Source organism: Molothrus aeneus, chromosome Z (genome assembly GCF_037042795.1).
Source record: "Molothrus aeneus isolate 106 chromosome Z, BPBGC_Maene_1.0, whole genome shotgun sequence".
NCBI classification, from domain to species: Eukaryota; Metazoa; Chordata; class Aves; order Passeriformes; family Icteridae; genus Molothrus; species Molothrus aeneus.
The window spans coordinates 53361216-53384759 of record NC_089680.1 but is presented as its reverse complement, the minus strand read 5'-3'; positions in this window follow the sequence as shown (position 1 = coordinate 53384759).

Genomic DNA, 23544 nt, shown 5'->3' with positions numbered 1-23544 from the left:
GAAAATTTTAAAACATGCTTATTATAATTAGTGGTGGGGTGAATTCCTCTGTCAAATATTTTGCCAGCCAACAGCCTGATGTATTTTTTGTGAAGTCAGTGGAATGTCTCCCATTGGCCTCAATAGAAATTACATCAAGAACCTAGTACGGAAAACTTGGATGTATGTACAGGTCCAGGTCCAAGAATTACACATGGGTGCCATTTATGTAATAAATGGTGCAAAAATGTTAATTCTAAAAAGTCTTAAACTATCAGGAAATTCAGATTAGGATTTAGATGTAACTCTGTAAACTCTTAATTCTCTGTGAAGGAAATCTACACCTATGGAAGTAGCTTTTCCACTACACAGAAATATTAATGTTCTTAAGATATTTCCGTCAATAAAAGCCTTGTGAATATAACATCATCTGTCAACACTGTAGAAATGAAAATACATCTGTCAACACTGTAGAAATGAAAATACAATAAGGCAAAAAAAAAAAAAAGGTACTTTGTAAAAAAATTTTTCCTGTGATTATGTGTTGTGCATCTTTGTAGACTCCTTACAGAGTTTGCAGGATTTAGCCAGTCTGTGAACTCTGCCTTCCAGAGCACTTGGAACCTCAGAAATTTAGTAAGGGAAAATTAATAAACCCATAGTTCTGTCTAGAATTGTACAAATCCTCCTAGGATAAAATCATATCAGCACCTTGGGAGAAAGGATATTATGAACTTGTAATATCAACATATTTAATGTTCTCCTTGGCTGCTGGATATAATGTAAATTTAATGTACAATATGTCAAGGTTGTGATACTCTGCATTGTCCAAAAGTATTGGTTGCCTCTTGTGTCTCTTTCACCCATATGCTATGTATTACTGGTAATGGGAATATATAATTGAGAGCAAATTTCTCTGTCAGTGGTCTTAGACTGGTGCCAGCTGTAGCTAATGAGAAAGTTTCTTTTGACTTCAAAAGGAAAACCGCTGTCAAGCACAGGAAGCAGCAATAAGATCTAATAGCTAGTTATACAAAAGAAAGGTAAGAAAGAAGCCTCTGCCAATCAGTCTACTACTGTGAGGATTATAAGTCATGTTTTGCAAAAATAAACCCTTCTTTCTAACCACAAATACACCTAGAAAAGCAAATGCTGTGTTTACTGATATTTAATGTGCCAAGATCTAACTATGCACCTGCTCATTGAGTTCCTTTCATTTAATCTACTTAGATCCCTGCTCCAGCTATTAAATATTCATTTAGCTGGATATTATTGTTATACCAAGTGTATTGCTCTTTAGTAAACCACATTAAGAAAAGCTAAATTCAATTCACATGGTTTACAAAGAGGGTTTTTTTTGTAGAAAACAACATGTGGGAATGAGATAGATCAGTATTTGGAAAAAAAAATTATCTGGAACATAACCATTTTCTGAGTATTAAACTGCCTATTTTAACTAATAAAATTATTCATTAGAAGTTAGTGATGAAATTAGTGTTATACAAAGAACAAATACTGGCACTAGGCTATATCCCCTACTAATATTTAATGTTCTGATTTGTGTTAGCTACAACACATAACAATAGTCACACTGCATCTTAATTTTGCTTTAAACTTTTCAAATACATCTGTGATGAAGGTTGAAGGAACCCATTTGCAGCAGGTTTCTGAAGTATTTCAACAGCAGCAATAATACAGTAGCTATTGTATGCATGTCTGTTTGTTATGTTATGCATATAGGTTTGATTTAACATTTGTTACGGTAGATAGGCTGAAGCAGCTAGATTTTTGTGCAAAAAAGGTTATCATTTACCTCACATGCTGTTAAAGTTCCTGCTTTGGGAGAAAGGTGCTGATTTCATTCACTTCCAGGTAAGTGTTATCCTGACCTTCTTTTCCCTAGTGGTTGGAAGGATTGCTTGAATTAAACTATTTTTTGACAAAACCAATATAGTTGCAATCTAACTCCTGCCTGACTAACATGATGGACCTTAATAGCTTTACCAAAAGCAGGTAGGTGGTTGTTCTTTATCAGTCTAAGGAAAAGGAGTAGTTACATGCTGTTCTGGATATCAGCATTCCCTCCTTCATGGCCACAGATAAAGGCCCTTCTCGCTTCTTTTTTTTTTTCGGTTTGTTTGGTTATTTGATTGTTTTGTCTTTTTGTGGGTGAGGGTTTGTTTGGTTGTGGTTTTGGGGTTGGGTGTTCTTTAGTTTGGTTTGGTTTTCTTGTGGGTTTTTTTGGGTTTTTTTGTGGTTTTTTGTTTTTGTTTTTGTTTTTTGGGGGGGGGTTGGGGTTGGTTTTTTTTGTTGTGTTGTTTTTTTTTTTTTTTTTTTTGAGGGCCAAGTTCCCAATTACAGAAAGAAAAATTATACTGAATCTGTACTTGCATCTTGGCTGGATGTCTCTGACCCTTGGGTAGAGGGCCATCACATCCTGGGAGCAGCCACAGCCAGGAGTTGAGCCCTGAAACCTTCACACCTGCATGCTCAGTTCCCATTAATCGTGGCTGGAAAAAGCCTGCTTCTTTTTTCAGATCCAAGTTCTTCAGCCCTATTTTCCAGGATAATCTTGAACCTGTGGATGGAATCTTTGACCTTTGTTTGATTTTGTCATAGAGAGCAAGCAACAACCTTCTAGAAGCACAGGAGGTTTTATTGATTCAGAAAGAAATGCCAATTATTCATTTTCTGAGACATATATAAACTCTGATATAATTATACTGCTCTTTTTCATTATAATATTTACACCCATGATAGCGATTTCTGTAGAGCACATTACAGCTAATTGAAGAACAGTCAAGATAAACCTGTGGTGAAAAATTTAAAGTTCTCTGTACAATGGTCTTCAGTCACAACCATACTTTTTTTGAACTTCCTTACACTTTATTTGTATCACTGTGTTATCTACATTTTACTTTTCATGACATGTAAAATTGATTCAGCATTCCTCTTTTTAATTCAGATTTTATATACTCTAAAGTTCAAGGAAGTTCAAATCTGGGAATTTTGTTTTGGCCTCTTATGAAGAACAAAATTAACATCTGGCTTTAGGTTCTGACGTGCCTGGAAGTTAGGTATTCCATTTGGCCTGGATAATTTTCTCTTATGATATAGCTGCAGGACTTTACACCACTTTGCATACTTATCACTATGAAATAATAAGATATTACTATTCTGATCTGTAAATTACTTTACAATAGAGGGGATATTTCACATCTACGTTTTTTATGGCATACTTGCAATTATTTGGCAGCCTATGTGAAGGCATAGTTATCCTTAAACCAGAAATATTTTTCCTTGGGGTGTCCATTCAGCTTTTAAATACCAGGCTTGCAGCATTCAGGCAGAATGTATGAGGTGAGGTTGTAGTTGCATGTCTTCTTTAGTGCAGTTCAACACAGCTGAGTGGGAATGTGCACACCACAAAATTATCAGAGCCAGGAGGTGAAATGCATTCTTCAGAATTTCTTATCTCAGAATTTGTCAGTGAGCAGAGGATGAGACCTACCAGAAATCTGCTTTTCTCTCTCCCAATAGTTCTAAAAGCACAGGGACTGCCTGCACTTCTCATCTCTGAAAAGAGTGGAAGCCAGTGCAGTGATGATACACAAATACTGGAAAAATGAATATCTTTTTTCCCTTTGTGCCCAAAGATCAACGAGTAATTTAGAGGTCAACAGTAAATATGCAGTAATTTAAAAAATATGAATGGCACTTTTAGCTGTGACTTCAAGACTGAAAACTACTTGTCAGAGGGAGAAATTTTACTGCCACCTAAACAATTTTTAAAAGGTATAAATAAAAAATAATATATAAACCTTGCTATAAATGTTTTACAATACCTGACACACAATAACCTTGATCACACAACCATGTAGGTTGGAAGAGACCTCTAAGATTTTGAAGTCCAAGCATTAACCCAGCACTGCCAAGTCCAGCACTAAACCATATCTTTATAATATAAGTCCATAACATAAGTCCAACACTAAACCATATTTTTAAGTATTATGCCTACTTGCATACTAAATATTTCCAGGGATGATGCTCGATTGTGTCCAAAGAAGGGCAGTGAATTCAATGAAGGATCTAAAGTGAAAGTCTTAAAAGGAGCAGCTGAGTGAACTGGAGGTGTTAGGCAGAAGAAAAGGAGGCTCAGGGGAGACCTTATCACTTTCTTTATCCGCCTGAAAGGAGAGTGTAGAAAGGTGGAGGTTCATCTCTTGCAAATAACAAGCCATAGGCCAGGAGGGAAAGGCTTCAAGCTGCACTGGGTGAGAGTTAGATTGGCTATTAGAAAAAATTTCTTCTCTTAAGGTGTTATCACACACTGGAACCTGCAGATCTAGGCTGCCCAGGAAAGTGGAATCATCATCCCTTTAGAGGTCTTTTCCAAGCTAAATGAATCCATGATTGCATCATTCATGGGTCCAAATCTTTTCACAAAGAACAGATCTAGTAGGGTGCATTCCCCAGCTGGGTTACTCACCAGCTGTGTTGGGAAGTTACCTTCCACATAGTCCAGGAATATCCTGGACTGTTTTCTCTCTGCTGTATTGTATTTCCAGCATATATCTGGTAAATTGAAGTCCCCCCTGAGAATTAGGGCCAGCTATTGTGGGACTTTTCCAGCTGCTTTTAGGACACTTCAGCCTCTTCATCCAGGTTGGGCGGTCTTTAACAGACTTTCACCATAATATCTGACTTTTTAATGGTCAGCTTTCTCCAAATCAAATGATAAAATATTAATTTTCTGAAGAGTAGGTACCTAATTATAAGAACATTTATAAAGAGTTGTAAAAATAATTCCAATAAAAAATGTTTGTTTTGTATGTCTTAGGATAAGCAAATTCTATGGGGTAGTGAGGTGTTCTGCTTCTGCCTCATGACTGGCCATTATTATTATTATTTTATGATAAAGCATCACTGCCTTCTAGGTCACAGTGCTGAATGAATGTACTCATTTGCACAGAACATACCAGCCCATGAGAAACCGGGCACTGGACAAATTTTAGTCTTCTACTACTGATATTTTTTAACATGCAGGAAAGGATTTGTTTTAGGTAAAAATTTTGGGAAAAGTTGATCTTTTGCTCTGCCTTATTTTCCTTTTATTGGTCTGTTTCAACTCATTGGTCACTGAGATGCAGCATGCTGCTCTTTTGTTTACCTTTATCCAATGTATACCAGGATAGGTTAATGGACTGAAAACTTCAGTCCTTAGCCTGGCTGTAGAAGGTAGCATTCAAATATCAAAGGTTGTATAGTTTTGTCCTTCAAGGGCTAACACTGGGAAAGGAGGAGAATAACATAATACAGTTTTTGTGACAAATAGGCCTTTCTCAAACTCACAGAGGCTGCCAGCAAGAGGGTGGGTAGGATTATTTTCTAGGTGTTCCTTCTGGGACTTGCACAGAAGCCCAAAACATGTTTCAGTCTATTAAACTGCCCTTAGTTTGAGCTGCTGACCAGGAGGCTAGGATGCTACAACTGTGTTACCCATCACCTGGCCCATTGAGTGCATTAACAAAGTCCATCCCTGTATGTTTAGTGTCCAGATTTTATGTTGATTGCTTCTCACTACCCCAAGGATTAATTTCACACAAGATAACAGTCTGGAATTTTAGGGTGCCTGCAGATATAGAAACATTGGCCTTCCCTTGCCTGATGTCATTTTGCCCTGTTCTTGAGCAGGGAAAATATGATGAAAAAACAGCTATATGATAAGTAAATCTCCATAATGCCCTTCACTTATGCAGCAGCAATGAATTTAGAGCTTCACACTTGTGAAAAATTAAATGTTTAGTCTTGCTATTAGGCCTCTGGTAGAGGCCTTCTTCAAACAATTGCCAGTGTATAAGTATTATATTGCAAAGCATTGATAATATCAGTGATGGTGTGACCCATTGGAACAGAAGCACCCTACATCAAGCATATTTTGAAAATACCATGCCCACCTAAAAGCTTGTCTCCTGCAGAAAATGAATAGTATAACAGCTTATAAGTTGAAGAGTACACAGGAGAAAAAGGGAGAAATAAAAATGATAAAACCCACTCCTGTGTAAAACTTCAGAACCATGGCACTAACAAAGACTTCCCGTTCCACACAGAATTAGTGCTGGCAGAGGCAGCTTGCAGAGCCGTGGGTGTACTCAGCTGTGCAGAGCTGATTATAGAAGATGAAAGAGACTGGCAATTTGTTTCATCTCACACTGAAGCACTGCTGACAACTGAAAGTGAGGGCAGAAGGATTCATTTGTTCAACTTCTGTTTTAGAAAGCAGGCTTCAAATGATACTACAGAGAAAGTCGAGGGAAATGCTGTGGTGTAACAAAGTGTCTATTTTTTAATTTGCTGACTCCAAGATTTATGTTTTCAGCTGTTGGGGGTTTTTGGCCGGGGGACAGCAGATATTTGAGAAGCCTGAAACACTGTGTTGCTAGTGAAAAAGTCGGTGGTATTGGCCCAACTTAACTCATGTAATGATACATTACATACATGTGCTAGCTTGCAAATGAGAAAGCACTATATAGATATGTACACATCTTTATGTAAACAAAAGTAGGAACATTTGACACCCTTCTTTCTATTATATTATACTGTGGTCTCAGGAGTTATAATCCCTTCCAATGCTGAGATGTTTAAATGGGGATATCTAATTGCAGTATGAGCATTTATTGAGCAATCGAAATAGCGAATAATTCCTGGCAAATTGGATGGCATATATTTTACACGTGCTGCATTTTTCTTTCCTAGAGTTTCAGGGATAGATGGCAGGAACCCTATAGTAAGGGACAAGTGTTCTGGCTAAGGAACAGATAGGGTACAAAGACATGGGTTGGAGACACAAGTCAGAGCCTGCTTGCACCTCATTTCTGTGCCTGTGGCAGACAGAACAAGAGAGAGTAACCTTAAGCACTGGTAGAAAAAGTCACATTTCAAAGGATAAGGAAAGCAAAGCACGGGAAAAGAGAGCCAAGAAGTTCTCCCCACACACCCAAACTGGAAATCTTAAAAACAACGCAGGCTCACATCTGTCAAGGCTGACAATAGCATAATTGATTCTGCCTTTGGGCAAGAAAAAAACTAAATGATATCTCGAGGCTCCCATAGTTCCCTGTGTATGTTGGTTGTTTTTGAGGACTTCATCGTTATTTTTAAATTGTGGTTAACCAACTGTGTTATTTCTCTTCAGTGCTAAAACACAGTCTACAAGTAAAAACAGCCTTAATATGTAAGAGTTAGAAGAAAGGTCTGCTGAAATGGTTGCAAAGTGAAATCTGTTTAAAATTTAATCATGTATTCTCAACACATTCTAAACAACTATGTGTATTTGCAGTGATGATAAGAGCTTTTGGAACACCCTCTTAAATAGCAAAAGGTACAGTCAATGAGTCACAAAGTGTCCAGAAACAGAAAGGTTAGAGCTTTTGAGGATGACACTTCTCAGTGTTATGACCTATATAAATACAAAATATGTTGGTAGTATTCATAATGGCAGGTTGCCAGGTAAGCAGTTATTACTCATGCAGTATTTTAATGTACAAAAAGCAGTAAAATGTAGTCATCCAAATATTCAATTTTTGTTTTGTGAACCTTCTGTTCAGTACACGTTGGTGTAGCAGGAAAAACACAGATGTATGCCTAAGTAGGCAATTGGTCACTCATGAATGAAAACCAGTTCTCCTTTGCAAAGCAAGGAGCATCACACAAAACAGCAGCTTGGCTTAAGTAGGTGATTAACTATATAAAACAAGCTGCTTATGTGAATTGTAATGCTTCCCCATTTGCTGTTGTCATGCCGTGTCCTTCAAAACCTGAGTACCTGATCCTGTTGCAGCTTTCCTCTGAGAGCAATGTCCAAGAAAAGCTAAAAGGTAAGACACAGCTCCTTTTGTCTTTTCTCTGCTTTCTTAATAGAGCAGGCTGGACTCAGTAATCAAAATATGGAGGAGAGGAGAATCACACACCTGTTAACCACTCAGTGGGAGCACACAACCAACACTAGGGCTTCATGGCAGTATTCAGTAAAACCATGCCTGATACATCATGATTCATCCCCCCAGATCACTCAAACACACCTGAGTATAACCTTTTACTTCAGCTACTTTTATTAAAATTCCTCATACAAACTGAGCAGCCTTTGCTAGTCCTGATGTGGATCAAAAGCACTGGGACAGAAGGATACTTGGTACAATGCTATGCAGCTGGGCTTCATGTGAGGGAGACATGATCTTTTTGTATCAGCTGAGCATCTGGAACCTGCATTTAAATCTATGGTTTGGTCTGTTGGTCTGTCCCTCCTGTGCTCCTAAGTAAGCAATGACTACCTCAATATCTTCATATAAATAGATTAAGGAATTTATATCATGTATTCTGCTGGCTACTTCTAGGTTAATAATTTTATTTCTAAATCAACATTTGAGAAAATGTCTTGAAGAAGAGAAGCTCCAGCATGTGAATAATAAGAATACAGATTATGAATCTGGATGGCAGTAAGTACTAACTGCAGACAGCATCCATTTAATTGACATATTTTCTTGGTAGATGGTCTGATTCACATTTTGGCTGTAGAAAGTGACTGTTTTGCTACTGTTTGCCTTGCTAACACCATATTATAAAGTATATATTACTTTGAAAATATTACTAGATAGTGAAGTGTCATTTCCAGCTAAGAGCATATCCAGTTTTAATGAATACTGTTTCATGAAGAAATGTGTTCATAACAGTTACTTCAGAGTATGTATAACAATTTTTATCAAGCAACAGTATTGGTAGTAGCTGCTTTTGAAGAACTACAGAGAATGCTAGCAAAATTATTTTTCCAACATAATTTTGGATGATTTTTAAAATAAATTCAAAACCGAACCACACTTCATATATTTACTAACTGCTTTAATTCAATAGATATCAAAACCAAATTTTTTATGTGAAAACTATAATGTTTCATTCAAACTATAATGCAGGTAGTATCAATATAAGTTACATCAGACAAGTGTTCATGTTTCAAAATAACAGTACTATCACTGACATGGTGTGATACTCTCTGTGACTGGATATGGTGTCCTTCATCAGAAAAACATAAAACTGAATTTTCAGAAAACCATTTGTCTTTTATAGGTGATTCTTTCGGGACTATGCTGGAAATGTCTGTTTTGAGGGTAAGCAAATGAACACAGCAGCCCTGCAAATGATACACAGGGAATAACAACATACACAGGGAACTATGGGAGCCTCGAGATATCATTTATCTACAGTGAGCCTGGGAAATCTGTGAGTCTTTAATCTCTACCTGCAGCAACTAATATCTTACACCATGTGAAGGCATGCCAAGGAAGCAATAAGATGTTGATGTCCTTGCACTCAGTCCCATCGTCCAGTTCTTGCTATCATATTTCGAAGTCATTGACCTGTACACTATAGAAGAGACAGTAGATTTCAAAAGTCAATATTCATATAAATTCATGTCATATGGAATGAAGGATCATGCTTGCTTTTATCTGTGAACTATGTATCATAGATAAACTATGGAAAAAACCCTACAGTGACAGTTGATTTCATCACTATTAACTTAGTGTTATCAAAGAAAGAAGAAAACAATTAAGATCATGAGTTGCAGAAAAGGGTTACTTGGAAGGTGACCTCCAGAAATCTACTTGTTTGGAAGGGAGCAGACACCTGTTCTGCCTTTGAAAGGGTTTGAATATGTAGGTAAGGGAAGGAAATTCAAAGCAATACAGAACACAGAGGCGCAAAATAGTAAAATAGCAGGTCCATCACCACTGAGTCTTTTCAAAATCTCAACATCCTGAGTCTGCTCCTGAAAGATGACAGGCTGGTAAGTCTGAATAAATTCTCTGTTGGAGACTCATTTAGAAAGCAAACCCATTGTAATGTGATTAGAAAATACATTAGGCTCTCAAAGACATAGAAAGCATTAAAGAGAAAAATTAGTTTCTTTTTAAATTTTTTTTCTTTGCAGTATTGACCTTGAGAGAAAAAGGTACATTGAACAAATAGAAGACATCTATTCAGATCTAAAGAATATTTCTCACTATAAGAGTAAAAGACTAAATGTTCTTATGCTGTAATCAACCTTAATTCCAGATCAAACTAGTGTATCTGATTTTTAACCTAAAATGGTGTCTATTACTTCAACATCTATAACACTTAGTGATATATACTGGCATGATGATTATACACTAGAAACATAGAAGCATGAGAGGAGGTAATTTGTTAGTACCTTTTGCCTAATTATTTAAGAAATTTTTATCTTCTGAAGTGTTCTGTAAAAAGCTGTTGTTCAGGGCACTAACTGTCATATTACATCCCGAGGCCTTAAAAAGCTTGAATTGCAAATATATTGATGCTCAGACCTTCAATAAAAAGTGATGAAGTAAAATAAAATACAATTATCTAAATTTTGCAGTTCAGTGTGTTTTCATAAAATAACTAGGAAGCAATAATTTGAATGAATTTTAGAAAAATATCTGGTCTGAGTTAAGCTAATGGTGCTTTGGATGCTTTAGAAGATGTCTGAACACTGTAGAAGAAGTTTTGACTTTTCCAAATGTGTTTGAATCCAGTTACAAGAATAAACGTTCTGCTGAAAAACAAAGCTGATGTGGGTATTATTTTTGTAATGTTGACATTATTGCTCTCTTTTTGAACTCTAGCAAGTGCCATCAACCAATGTAGGGAATCTCTCTGTGCCCAGAAGATATGGGGCTAGTTAAAAATGAAATTAAATCTGTTTTACTTACAGATTGGAAGCTGTGATGGGTGAAGGACAAAAAAATGAACTATTGGTCAGCTAATATGGAAAGTTGTGTGACACAGAAATGTCTGGGATAACTTAATAATCACAAAATTTTAAAATACAAAGGGGGAAAAAGCCATTGTGGAATTAATAAGGCTGTTGCCCTCTCACATGTTAAGTAGTCTTTCAAGAAGATTATCTCTGACAGTAATTCCAGTGCAAAAGCCAGGCATTTTTCAGGGTTTAGCTCTTGATCACTCCCACAGAGAAGCACATATGAGTCAATGAGGAATAGTCCAGCAGATAGAACTTAAAATAAGAGCTCAGTTTTGCAGAAAAATTTGGCCAAATTCCCAGTCCTATTAGACTGCAGCTTTAAAGAAGTAATTTAATAATTTTATGCCTCAGTTTTCTGAATTTTAGTACCTACCTACATACCAGAAACATCAAAGGGTGAGCTCTGTTAGCTGCTGAAGTGCCTGTATAACAGTGCACATAGTATAGGAGAAAAATGGGAAGATTTAGAGACCAGTATGCAGGGGATGAGCAATTTGAGGTTTTTCTGTGTTAGCATTAAAGGGCAGACTGACCAACAGTGTCATATGAGTTTTTGCTGGAGGCCGCCTGATCAGGAGGAGGAAGGAGAGGAGGCCTGTTACAGAGAGCTGTAACAACAGCCTCAGTTACTGCTCCTGGTTCTCATGGGCACTTCAGCTACCCTGACATCAGCTGAAGGAACAACACAACCAAGAACAGCCCAGGAGGGTCCTGGGAAGCACCACCTGTAGCTTCCTGACACAGATAATAGAGGACCCATTGAGGAAAGATGTGCTGCTGAAATTTATACTAACAAGAAAGGAAGATTTTCTTATAGATGTGAAGGCTGGGGACAGGCATGCTCATGGGAGCGTGAGATTGTGGAGTTCAGTATGCTGTATGGAGTAAACAGTGTAGCAAATGAGATTGCAGCCATGGACTATGGGAGGAGCTAACTTTAGTCTCATCAGGGATCTTGAAAAAATGCCATGGTAAAGGGCCCTAGAGGGAAGAATGTTTCAAGAGAGGCGGCTAATATACAAGTCTCTTCCTTTAGGCACAAGAATGCTGCATTCCCATGGATAAGAAACTGAGTAAAAGGGATAAGAGACCTGCATGGATGAACAAGGAACTCCTGTAAAAACTCAGACATAAGCAGGAAATACACAAGGTGGAGGCAGGGATGAATATTGGGATGTTGTTGCAGTACAGAAGCGCAGTGAAGGAGAAAAAGGACTGTCTGGAACTAAATCAGGCCAAGGATGGCAAGGATTACAAGCAGGCCTTCTTCCAATACATCAATAACAAAAGGAATACTAGAGAATACAGTGGCCTTTTACTAAATGTAACAGGGACCCTTGAAACAGAGGCTGTAAAGAAGGCAGACATACTGAATACTTACTCTGCATTGATCTTTACTGACATGGCCAGCTCTCAGGAATCCCCTGGGATCCCATCCCGGACACACAGGACAGGGAGATGGTCTGGAGGAAGGAAGGCTTTACTTCAATTGAGGTGGATCAGGTTAGAGATTGTTTAGTTGACATCCACAAGTCCATGGGCCCTTGATGGGATATAACCATGAGTACTGAGGGAGTTGGTAGACACCCTAGGAATGCCACTGGCAATCATCTCTGAAAGGCGACAGTCAGGAGAGGTGCCTGAGGACTGGAAGAAATGTCACCTCAGTTATCAAACACAGCGGGAAGGAGAACTCAGGAATGTACCATCCAGTCAGCCTCCCTCCAGTCCCTGAAAAGGCAGTAAAATGGCACTCTGGAGGCCCTCTCTAAGTACATGAAAGATGAAAAGGTGAACAAGGGAGTCAACACGGATGTGCCAAGGTAAATAGTGTTTGACCAACTTGATTGTCTTCTGTGACTGAACAACTGCCTGGATAGTTGAGTGGAATGCCATTGTCCACATGGATTTCAGCAAGGCTTTTGACACTCTCTCCCAGGATGTCCTCTTAAGCAAGCTCAGGAAGCACAGACTGGCTGTGCTGATGGACAGAGAGACATACTGAGAAGTATGTCTGGGCTGAATGGTGGGTCTCAGAGGGTTGTGATCAGTTGCACAGGGCCCAGATGAAGGTCTGTGATTAGTGCTGTGCCCTAAGGGTTGATACTGGGCCCATTCTTGTTTTACTTATGTGTCAGTGACTTGTATGTAAAGGCAGATGCCTCCTCAGGAATTTCACTGACAACACAAAGCTGGGAAGAGTGACCCAGAGGGCTGTGCAGCCCTTCAAAGGACTTTCACAGGCTGGAGAGGAGGGCAGAGAGGAACCTTCTGAAATTCGGCAAAAGCAAGTGCAGGATCCTACACCTGGGGAAAAATAATCCAGTGCAGCAGCACAGGTTGGAGGCTGACCTGCTGGAAAGCAGCTCTGAGGAGAAGGACCTGGGAGTCCTGGTGGACAACAAGCTCTTTAGAGCCAGCAGTGAGTCCTTGCAGCCAAGCAGGCTGATGGTATCCTGGGCTGCATTAAGAGGAGCAGTGCCAGCAGGTTGGAGGATGTGATCCTCCTCCTCCTCCTCTATTTGGCCCTGGTGAGGCGTCACCTGGAGTAGTCTGTCCAGTACAGGGATCAGCACAAGAGAGACGTGGTGCTCCTGCAGTGGGTCCAGTGGAGGGCTACAAAGGGAGACTGTTAGCTTATGCGGAATGGCTGAGGGAGTTGGACCTGCATAGCCTGGAGTAGAGACGACTTAGATAAGGAGACAACCTTACCTAAGTATCTGAAGGCAGAGTGGCAGCAGGATGGAGCCAATCATCTCTCTGCCAATCATCTCTCTGCAGTGATTCCGAGCAGCACGAAAGACAATGGACAGTAACTGAAGTTCCACCTGAACATGAGGAAGAATACTTTATTGGATGACTGAGCACTGGAACAAGTTGTCCAGACGGCTTGTGAAGTTTCCTTCTCTGGAGTTATTCAAAAGCTGCCTGGACACATTTATGAGTAATGTACTCTAGGAGACCAAAGTACATTACATTTGAGCACATGAGTACATTTGAGCATGGTTGGACTAGGTGACTTGTAGTAGCTTCTAACCTTATCTTTTCTGTGATTGTGTGATTGAGATGATCTAATTTCCTTGAGCCAGAATAATGAGAGTAATTTTGAATGGGAAGATGGAGAAAAGGAACATAGAACAAATCCTTCTTAGTATTACTGATACATGTAATTCTGAAATATTATTGTAGCATCAAAGCAATTCCAAAACATTTAGCAGTACTTGAAAACAAATGCCAAAACCACAATTATTTTCTATACACTGGCCTCCATCTCACCCCAGATGGCTCTTTTATATGCCATAATAAAACCAGAAAAAAATAAATTAGATTGAGAAGCTGTATGAGCTTTATATATTCCCTTTCTTTTACTAGCATCTTAAGAATCTTTTTCTGTGTGGGTTGATGTAGGTGCCTGCTTATGTCTAACCCTTTTATAGTGCTTTGTCCTCATACAAATAATCATGAAAGCACATCAAATAATAACAGCAGGGGAATTACTATACTGCCAAATGTTCCCATCAAGCAACTAGAGTGTAGTCATCATTATAATCATTTTGAGATGTTGAATGTAGTTAAACCAGCAAGCTCAGCTCCTCTGAAATCTCTGAAGCTTTTCTCCTAAGAGTAAAGTAGCTTTCAACTATAAGTAAGGATCAGTAAAGTGTACCAGAAAAAAACCCATTTTTGTTGAATGCACTTATACATAAGTGCACATTTATATTTAGATGCTCAACAACGAAACAGGTATTTTTTACAAGCTTAAATGTTTTCATGTTTTATTTTCTTACTTTAAAGTTTTCTATATTATTAAAGGTGAAAATGTCATATGTACCAAGAAGGAGACATCTGCTTTAATCCTTCTCCTTAATTTTGACTTCTCCAACAAATACAGTTCTATGGAGAAATATTAAATTTATTTGAGGATATTAAGAATTCCAGGTGAGGTTTGGAGCTAAGTGAAATAGTGCAGAAAATTATTGTTTTGTTTTATGCTGTGTTGCAACATTTGTGCAATGTAATTTTATTATTCTACCTCAAAAACCTTAAGTGAGATTGAAAATGTAATTGTGACTCCCTTTAAAGAAGGAAAATTATCCAAATGTGCCAAGTGAGTGCTGTTGTTAAATTAGTGTATTGACTTTAACCTCTGATTTCTAAAGCTATTTGCAGAGACAGCTGCAGTTGTCATTCTTCCTGAAGACACATTTCATTTCCTTAATTTCTACTGTGAGAAAATGTCATTTGTGATTCTCTGCTTTCAGTAAACTTCCTTTTCTTTTTTTTCCCCCTTTGTCTTCACTTGTTTGCATCTGTTAGTTAAGTTTATTTTTTTAAGCTCTCTCTCCAAACAACCCAGATTTCTGTTTCTAAAACTCTGCTCACACTTGAGGAAACATTTTGCATCTTACTCTATTCCAGTAACCAATCTTTCTTTGAGCTTGTGACAACAGTGTTGCAGGCTTACTTCTGGTTGATTTCCTCAAGTTGTCCACAATTCTTATTCCACACAGATGGGAAGAATGTGCAGGGAACAGAAATGTCATACAACATACCAGCTACACCTTAAAAATATCTGAGATAGACAGCATTTCTTAAGGTGCTCTGAAAATGCAGACAGTTTAGATACAGTTTAGTAAGTCTCAAAGAGTGTTATCTGTTCTCTGTGCTAAATAGTTTAGTTCTTTCACAGTATTCAGTCTGCAGATACATTTTTCATATGTATTTCTGACATGCCATTCAAGTTCTCTCTGTTTAGGGCTTAAAGCACTACTGGGAAGAAATAGATTGCAAAAAGATGAGCCTGTAATGTCTACAATTCACTATAATGCATGTGCCATATATTTCCACCTTTTAGAAGGTGTTTCAGTGACCCATATATTTCACAGAATATACCACAAAGTGCTTACTGTGAAATATTATGATAAGGCTTTTAGCAGCCATTGTAGAAATAGATTAATGGAGAGAAGCATAAATGAATGGCACAAGTGTACAGTATCTCGTTCTTAATTTTTATTTTATCAACAGAACTGACAGTTCATAAAAGATGTTGTAGTCACAAATAAAATTCTACTAGTCTTGTGGAACTGAGCTTCTTCAGAAAATGTAAGTCTGTTATTTACTGGGGTCACAGAGGTGTGTAACTTGGACTTTCCCTGGGTGATGGTTCTAAATTCACAATGAAAAAAAGTAGGAAAGGTGTTGGGAGGTAAATTATTTTGTCCTGCATACACATTGCTTATAGCATGTTCTCATTTACATCTATAAGAGGAGAATGAAAAAAACAGGAATGAGCCCTTTGATTTTGCAGCTCTGCAAATCCTTACCCAGATGAGTGACCAAGAAACCTGACTTACAGCCAGGTTTTCAAAATTATATTCTTATGTTGCCATGAGAGGTACTCCTAATTTTGATTTCCCTTCTTTTCACTGAGCACAGAGAAAATGCATCAGTCACCTTCAGACATTATGTACCCAAGTCAGGATCCTAATTGCCCTTACACATTATTTTATGCAGGAAAAAGAGATTTTTTTAGGTGTATTCAGATGTTGATTCAGACGTGTACAGTGCCAAGTAGAACTTTGGAGGTGACCAGCCCTCTGCAGTTATACTACAGGTAGCCCAGAGTGAGAGAAATTCCTGGCTTTGGTGTCTCAGACAGGTATTTAAGGTTGGGTCATGTGAATCACCTCTGTGCCTGCTCCTGCCTTCCCTAAAAGCATTAGAAATTCTTTGTTCATTTGAATAGAGGTAAAGAGAGCTTGAGATCTACCTCCTTTACCCAGCCCGTAGACAGACTTTAAGATATACCTTAAATTTCCTGACCTATTTTTTTTCAGCAATTCAAATTAGTCTTTTTTTAAACTTCATCACATTCAGCTATTGCTACTGAAATGATTGTTTCTTTTTCGAAAACTCATTAGTAATGTTTTGAAACACTCTGTTTACAAAAGCTTTCATCTTATCCAGTAGAACAAATGAATGACTTAACCTATTTCAGAATATTTGTAAAGTGAGCTTTACAGATCCCATTAAATGTTAAAAGCTGTTTTCAAGAAAATTGTGCCTGTCTTCAAGTGCTCAGCTTACAGTGTGCTTTCCCCACATCTTCAGATTTGTGACATACAGCAATGAAATAATAAAAAAAAAAGGATTATTCTAATTTGAAATAGGTCAGTCTAAAGGTGAAATCCTAAGACTGGGTATTTTAATTTTCTGGTGTTCCCAACAAAGTTCAGGAGGGTTGAGAATATAATACAGGAAAAAATTCACTGAAGTACAGAAAAGATTAAGTGAGTGAACTCTACAGTCACGACCCCTGTATATAGTAGAAATGTTTTCTGGGCAAAATTAGGATGGCTGTTAGATGTACATTTACAGATTGACTGCAGATATATACAGCAGTGCAATTTTTGTTCACTCTGACTTTTCTAGTGCTTGATTAAAAGACTAGACATTTTCCCTGGAGATTCACTCTTCTGGCTAATGTGCTATAATTGCAATGGAGTGCTTAGTACAGCAGCAACGAGCACTATTCTGTAATAAATTTAGGTCACTGCAGAGTTCATCATGTAGTCCATGGCAACAGAAGATAAAGCACTGGTTAGTTCATCTCTAGCTTTTAGCTGCAGTATCACTGATTCTCCTGTCTAATTATACTATTAGAGCTAAATGTAGGCAAATTGTCCAAGTCCCAAGGTCTCTTCCTTCCTTCTGTACATGTAATATTTCAGTAAGAGAAAACATAATGTAGCAGCATTATAACAGAAATGTGAGCCAGAAGAATTCTTAGGCAAAAAGCAATCACATTTTACCTTGGAGCATTCGTTTCATATTTCCGTATAATACCTCAGATCAATATTTTTGAAATCCTTTCATTTTTACAAACCCCAACAATTATTTTTTATTTTTCCAGCAAAAAGCAGACAAATTTGTACCAGGCTTTCAGAATTGTTGACTGTAATTGCTATGTTTGCAATTGAGAATGAGTTTAGGTAGCAAAAACTTTGCTACAATTTTTTCCTCTGCTTATTTGTTTGACCTTGTGCTTAAGAATATTTTGTTCATTATGCTTGTTGGCAAAGAGGCCAGTCAGATTAAATTCTAGCTTCAGGCCATTTACAAGTTTTTTCACTTCAAACTGCTTTATTATTTCCCATCTGATACACATAAACATGACTACCACTAAGTGCCTATTTCCTGCATTAGGAGTAGAAGTAGGACTGAAACTTTATCATGGCTTATATAAAATTATGCATAACAAGTTTTTCTTCATTTAGTTATGCATTTTAATCTCTTGTTGTTGCAGTGATTATGTTTGCTGATTACCATATCTCTCATGAAAGGATTGAGGTTAAAGTTCAAAGCATTGGAGCATAAATTTAAAGCTGTGGATCTGAAAAAAGTCTGGAGGTGGGGTTAGGATTTAACTTTTACATATATTAGACTTAAAACTGTGAACAATGAACTGCAGTGGATTACAGAATTTGAACAGACTTTTTGTTAGCTTTGAAGATCTTAGCCTTAGGAATCTCTGATATTTTTAAAGAATTTAATAGTAGTTGTATGCAATGCCATATAAGCCTGTTCTAATGGGTAATGCCAAGGATAATAGCATCCATATTATAAGAATATAGAAAGCAGAAAGATATGTGTAAATTGTCCACCAAAATAAGTGTATTAGCTTGCATCTCTCTTAGATCTTTGATCTGTGACAAAACTGAAGTATTGTGTCTGTATGATTAGGGTTCATGTTTTGAAGGGAACACAGGGAAGCTGAACATTTCTCACCTGCAATCTCTAATATCTTGAACATTCATGATATCATCTGTAATTTCTTTGCAATACTTTTTCCATGCAAGTTCCCAAGATGAAGCTTTTAATAATCCATAAATTTAAGTATGTTAAACAACACTTTTGTGGTTAAGAGGGACTGAAATATTAATGGTTAGTGACTCAAAGCAATCATCCATAAGTGGAGTGCAGGGTGCTCTGCTGAGGTCAGGTTTAACCCTCCTCCTGCCTCCCAAGGAGGAGAGGTGAGTTTTTGAGTGTGTGATGGCAATCCCCATAAGACAGAGGCGGTGAACCTGCACTACCAGAGGATGCAAGAAGGTTTTTATCATGCCAATTGTCATCCCTTATACACCCTGCCAGGTCACATTCACCTGGGACATTCACATGTAGCCCTGAGGCTTTTCATCCCTTCTGATGGAGCAGAACTGGTTCCACTATGCTGATGTGAGAGACAGCTGTCATACCTTAGGAGGAGCCATAAACCATCAAAGACCCTGAAGCACCCCCAGACTCACTTCTGGAGCCTTCCACCGAAGACTGAAAGCTCTCCCTCAGGGGATCTACCTGGGCATGCCCACTTAAACCTGAGCCTATATTATCCCACTGCTCTTTCTGTTTTGTGTTTTCTTCACTCATGATGGATCAATGTTGCAGTGCGTTTTTGTTCTTAATGGTTTGTTCCTGTTCTTCGCTGTGTTGCTGGTTTAGCCTAGTGTACCCTCCTACCCAGTTGCCTGTCATACCCAAAGACCTGCTTCCTGTTCCAGAATGTTCCCTATCAAGCTGTCAATCCCTCCTTGTGCCAATGCACTGCTTGGATATTCCATTTAGAAATGCCCTAATCCTCCATGCCTATTAGTTAGTTTAAACTGCTCCCCTCCCCTGTGTTACTTCATTGAGTTCAGTGTTGTAAACCCTGCCTGTTGCTCCTCCCTGTCCCTTTCTCTATTGGACAGAAATTTGTGACCCTTCCCTGTACAAAAACCCCTGCACACCTGTGTTCTGGGTCTTTTGTTCATAGACGCTCCAGAGAGTGAACCTCTGCAGAACCTACCCAAAAGACCTCTCCCTCATTCCTTGTCTCCGCCTGTGCTGGCAATGCCAGATGCCGTAGAGCTGCACCCCGCAGCAGCTGCATCTCACATATTAAACTTCTGGGATTCAGCCCACTCCATGATGTGGAGCTGGGAGCTAGCTGGGGAAATCTGGCAGTGCGTCAGATCAAGACTGCATTCATCACTTAGAAAAGGGCGTGGTCACTGACTATCATTTCACAACAACCAAGTCTCATTGTGGGATCCGTGCGTGGCGGTCTCTTTCTACTCTTATTCTTTCTTTCTTTTTCTCATGCATTTTCCAAAGGGAAATTTTTATATTTTTATATTCTTGTGTTACTGTAGCTACCAATAATCAAAATGGCCACATACTTGCTTTCCATTGCAACCAATTTTTTTCTAAAATAAACCCTACATATATGTATTTATAAAGTCCAATCATTCTGTGTTGTTTCAGTTTAATCTACCCCAAAGGATTTAGTAACAAGACCCTGGGTTACTCTTTCCTTCAGGGGCAGGCTGAACGGACTCAAAGATGTAATCCCAGCCCTTACTTGTATGGTAGTATATGACCAATGGCCCACTTGACTAGTGTTTCTCTAATTATTCTTCAGTTTTCACATTGTTTTGTTTACAGCAGAGCATTTTTGAAACATGTGGACCCTAATATTCTTTACACATAAACTATGTTTAGTGAAATCAGAAACGTTGCAAGAATTTATGTCATACAACATAAATAACAAATAAAATAGCAACTTGATCTACATTTTAAAAAGTTCTTGCTTACAGAAAATGCTATGATTTTTAAGACACTATAAAAGCCTTTTAGATAGTCTGAAGTGGTGTTTACTTTGGAATAGGAGAGGAGAGATACATTTTTGACAGACAAATAATGAAGGAAATTACAGTTCTGTTTATATCTTTATATCATGAAGAAAAGAGAGACAAAGGGAAATTTCAAAGACTTTTCAAACCTCTGCATTTTCTGAGCCTTTCAAGGATCTGACACTGCAGCCAAATTATTTAAGTAACTCCTGTTTAAAACAATACTGAACTGATTATGGCTTCTAGTTTGATTTCAGTTCTATGGTGTCATTAACTTTCAGTGGAGCTAGTGAAAGGTGCTAAGATCTTGCTGAGATAGCCTCTAGTCACAGGCTTTCCATGGGAAGTCACTTCTGTTTTCCACTTTTAAGAGTAGAAAGTAACTGCTTTAAGACGGCTTTTCCATCTTTACCCTACATGCTTCCCTTATCTTTTTACAACATTTGTACATTTGTTATAAGATCTTTCTTTCAGAACTGATTTCCCTTGCAGTCCAGCTGTGATTACAGTTCTCTTCTTAAATTCCCTTTCTTCAGATATGTCTGCTGTAAATTTACTCCTGTTTTCACTCACTCAGGTTTTTTATTTCCCCAGGAAAGGATATTATTACAGACTTCAAGATTTTTCTTTAGATAATTCTGTCCCAGAAGTCATGACCATTTTATTCTTTGTTTAATTCTGAGATTAAAAACCAAAACAGACCTTTTTCATTTCACTGTAATTGTATTCCTAAAAGTCCACAATTTTCTTGAGTGCCTTCCTCCTTCATCTGCTGGAATTTGTTTCCCATATCAGGCAAGCAGGCCTAATGTCAGATGACAATGTCCTGATGATCATCTTCAGGTTTCTAACTTAACATCAGACTGAATTTTTAATTTAACTACAAAACAATCATCAATAAATCTATACCGAAGATTTTAAAATAGACATAGTTTCAGGATAGCAGTGTTTTAGGGATAAAATTTTTAGAAATAAAAAGCTAGGGAAAAATTTTAGTTTCTGATGCAAGGCAGTTGACAACTCATAAATTTGAGACATATGTAATTAAGTCTTCATAAGGTCTTACTACTAGAATATGGAGTATAATGATAAATTTTGGAATTTAATATCCCAGTGTCTTATCCACTATCATGATAGAATGAAAAGAGATTGCTGTTGGACAAAAACCACAGAAAGAAGGGTTAGTTTGGGACATTATCCTAAGTGAGAAAGTAATTGGTTTTTGAAAGATGTTTTATTGCTGATGGAAGCTGTGATTTTATGAACAAAGGCAGGAAAACTTCAGTTAAGACAGATGGCCTTGCAGAAAATCATCTAGGTACTTCATGTGGCATTTTAGAAATTTTACATAGTTAGACCTATTTTACTGGTTCAAATTCAAAAGGTATTCAAGCCTTTTATGTCAGTGAACAAAATGTGGCTTACCACAACTTCCTGTGTCACAGCAGAAAGTTTCTGAAGTCTCTTAGTCTTCTATATCTGAGATATTTCTGGAAGCCCAAGAGGAAATCACTGCCTGGAGACAGCCTGTTTTTTTTTTTTTTGTTTAGAAGCCTTGAAAATGGACAAAATCCAGCATTCCAAACCATCTATCTGAAGGATGACAAGATTTCACAAAGGTACTCACCAAACTGTGGAGAGTGGGGAAAAATATTTAATATTTGGAGACCAAATGCTTCTAATGAACCTGCAGAGATTTCAAGATTTTGATAAATGCTGAGATTAACAGAAATAATTGAGTTTAAGAGTAATAGATGTTTACTAAACCCACATTCTTCTTACCATCTTTTCCCCAGCAGAGTGAGACCATCAGTAAAGTAAAAATGCTTGTAATTGCTGAACAGAAGTGCCTGTGTTACAAGCACTGACTTACTTGTAAGAATTCTCAGAGAATACAAAATCTGAATGGACTTGAATAAGTCAGTAAATGTTATTCAAGTACTCTCATGTAAAGCATTATTTTTTTAAGGATAAGTTGCACAAATACCTGAAATACAAAAAGAAAATTCTCACTGTATCTGTTGCATTCTCTCACCTTTATATCATACCCTAAATAAGTACTGGCAGCTGCCCTGTAGCAAACAGTCTGATCATTACTCAGAACTGGTTCAGCTAAGACAAACTTCATGGCTTAACCTGCTTTTAGAAAAATGCTGGACTTGGGCATTAGTAGCCATAAGCTGACAAAAAAAATTCTGTTCTAGTGTTTTTCATAGGGTTTTCATCAACATATGCTTTTGTTTCCCTCTGTATTGCATCGCTGCTTTCTCTTTGGACCTGTTTGTCCTCCTGAGCAATCAGCGTATTCAAAGAATTAAAACCTCAGGCTTAGTAGCAAATTTAGGAAAAAGAAACAAGTGGATCTGAAGTTCATACCTGTTAGGCAAAAAGCGCAGAGATTTTTAGCAATGGAAGTGGATATTTATCTCACATCCCTTGTAGGAACAAAAAGTGGGTTTTTTTCATTGGCTATGCACTGTAAATTCATAGACTTGATCACCGAGATCAGTCAGTAAGAGCTTTGAGTGTCTAAAAATCTTGGGTTCAAGCTCCACTGCCAAATGATTGCCACTAATTTTTGTGACAAATGTAGACAAATCATGATTGACATGTCTCTCCAAACCCACACCCCCACCCCCCTTCCTACCCTGTGTAATTACCAGCCAAGCTAAACATTCCCTGCAGGCAGGGAAGAGAATCTACTACCAATATTTTGATGATCCATTGATGCAGGTCCTATCTGATTGAGTTTCTGCATGTTCACTAGGAATGTAACACTCTGTGACCTTGAAATATGAACACTAAAGACGGGATACCTTATCTTGCTGCATGTCACTGTCACCAAGTACGGCTTCTATTATGGGTGCTTTGAAATGAGCTGGTGGTGAAAAGAGAATCTCTACTGTTAAACCTACCTTAACACAAAACCGGTGTTATTTATTTACGATGCTACATGAATCATCTGTACTTTCTGTGATAAGCCCAGGGCTGTGTGTCTTTCATTTCAGCTGACATTTTGCTGCCATTTGCCAGGCTAAGTAACTACTGTGCAATCACTCCAAGCTGATGTGTGGT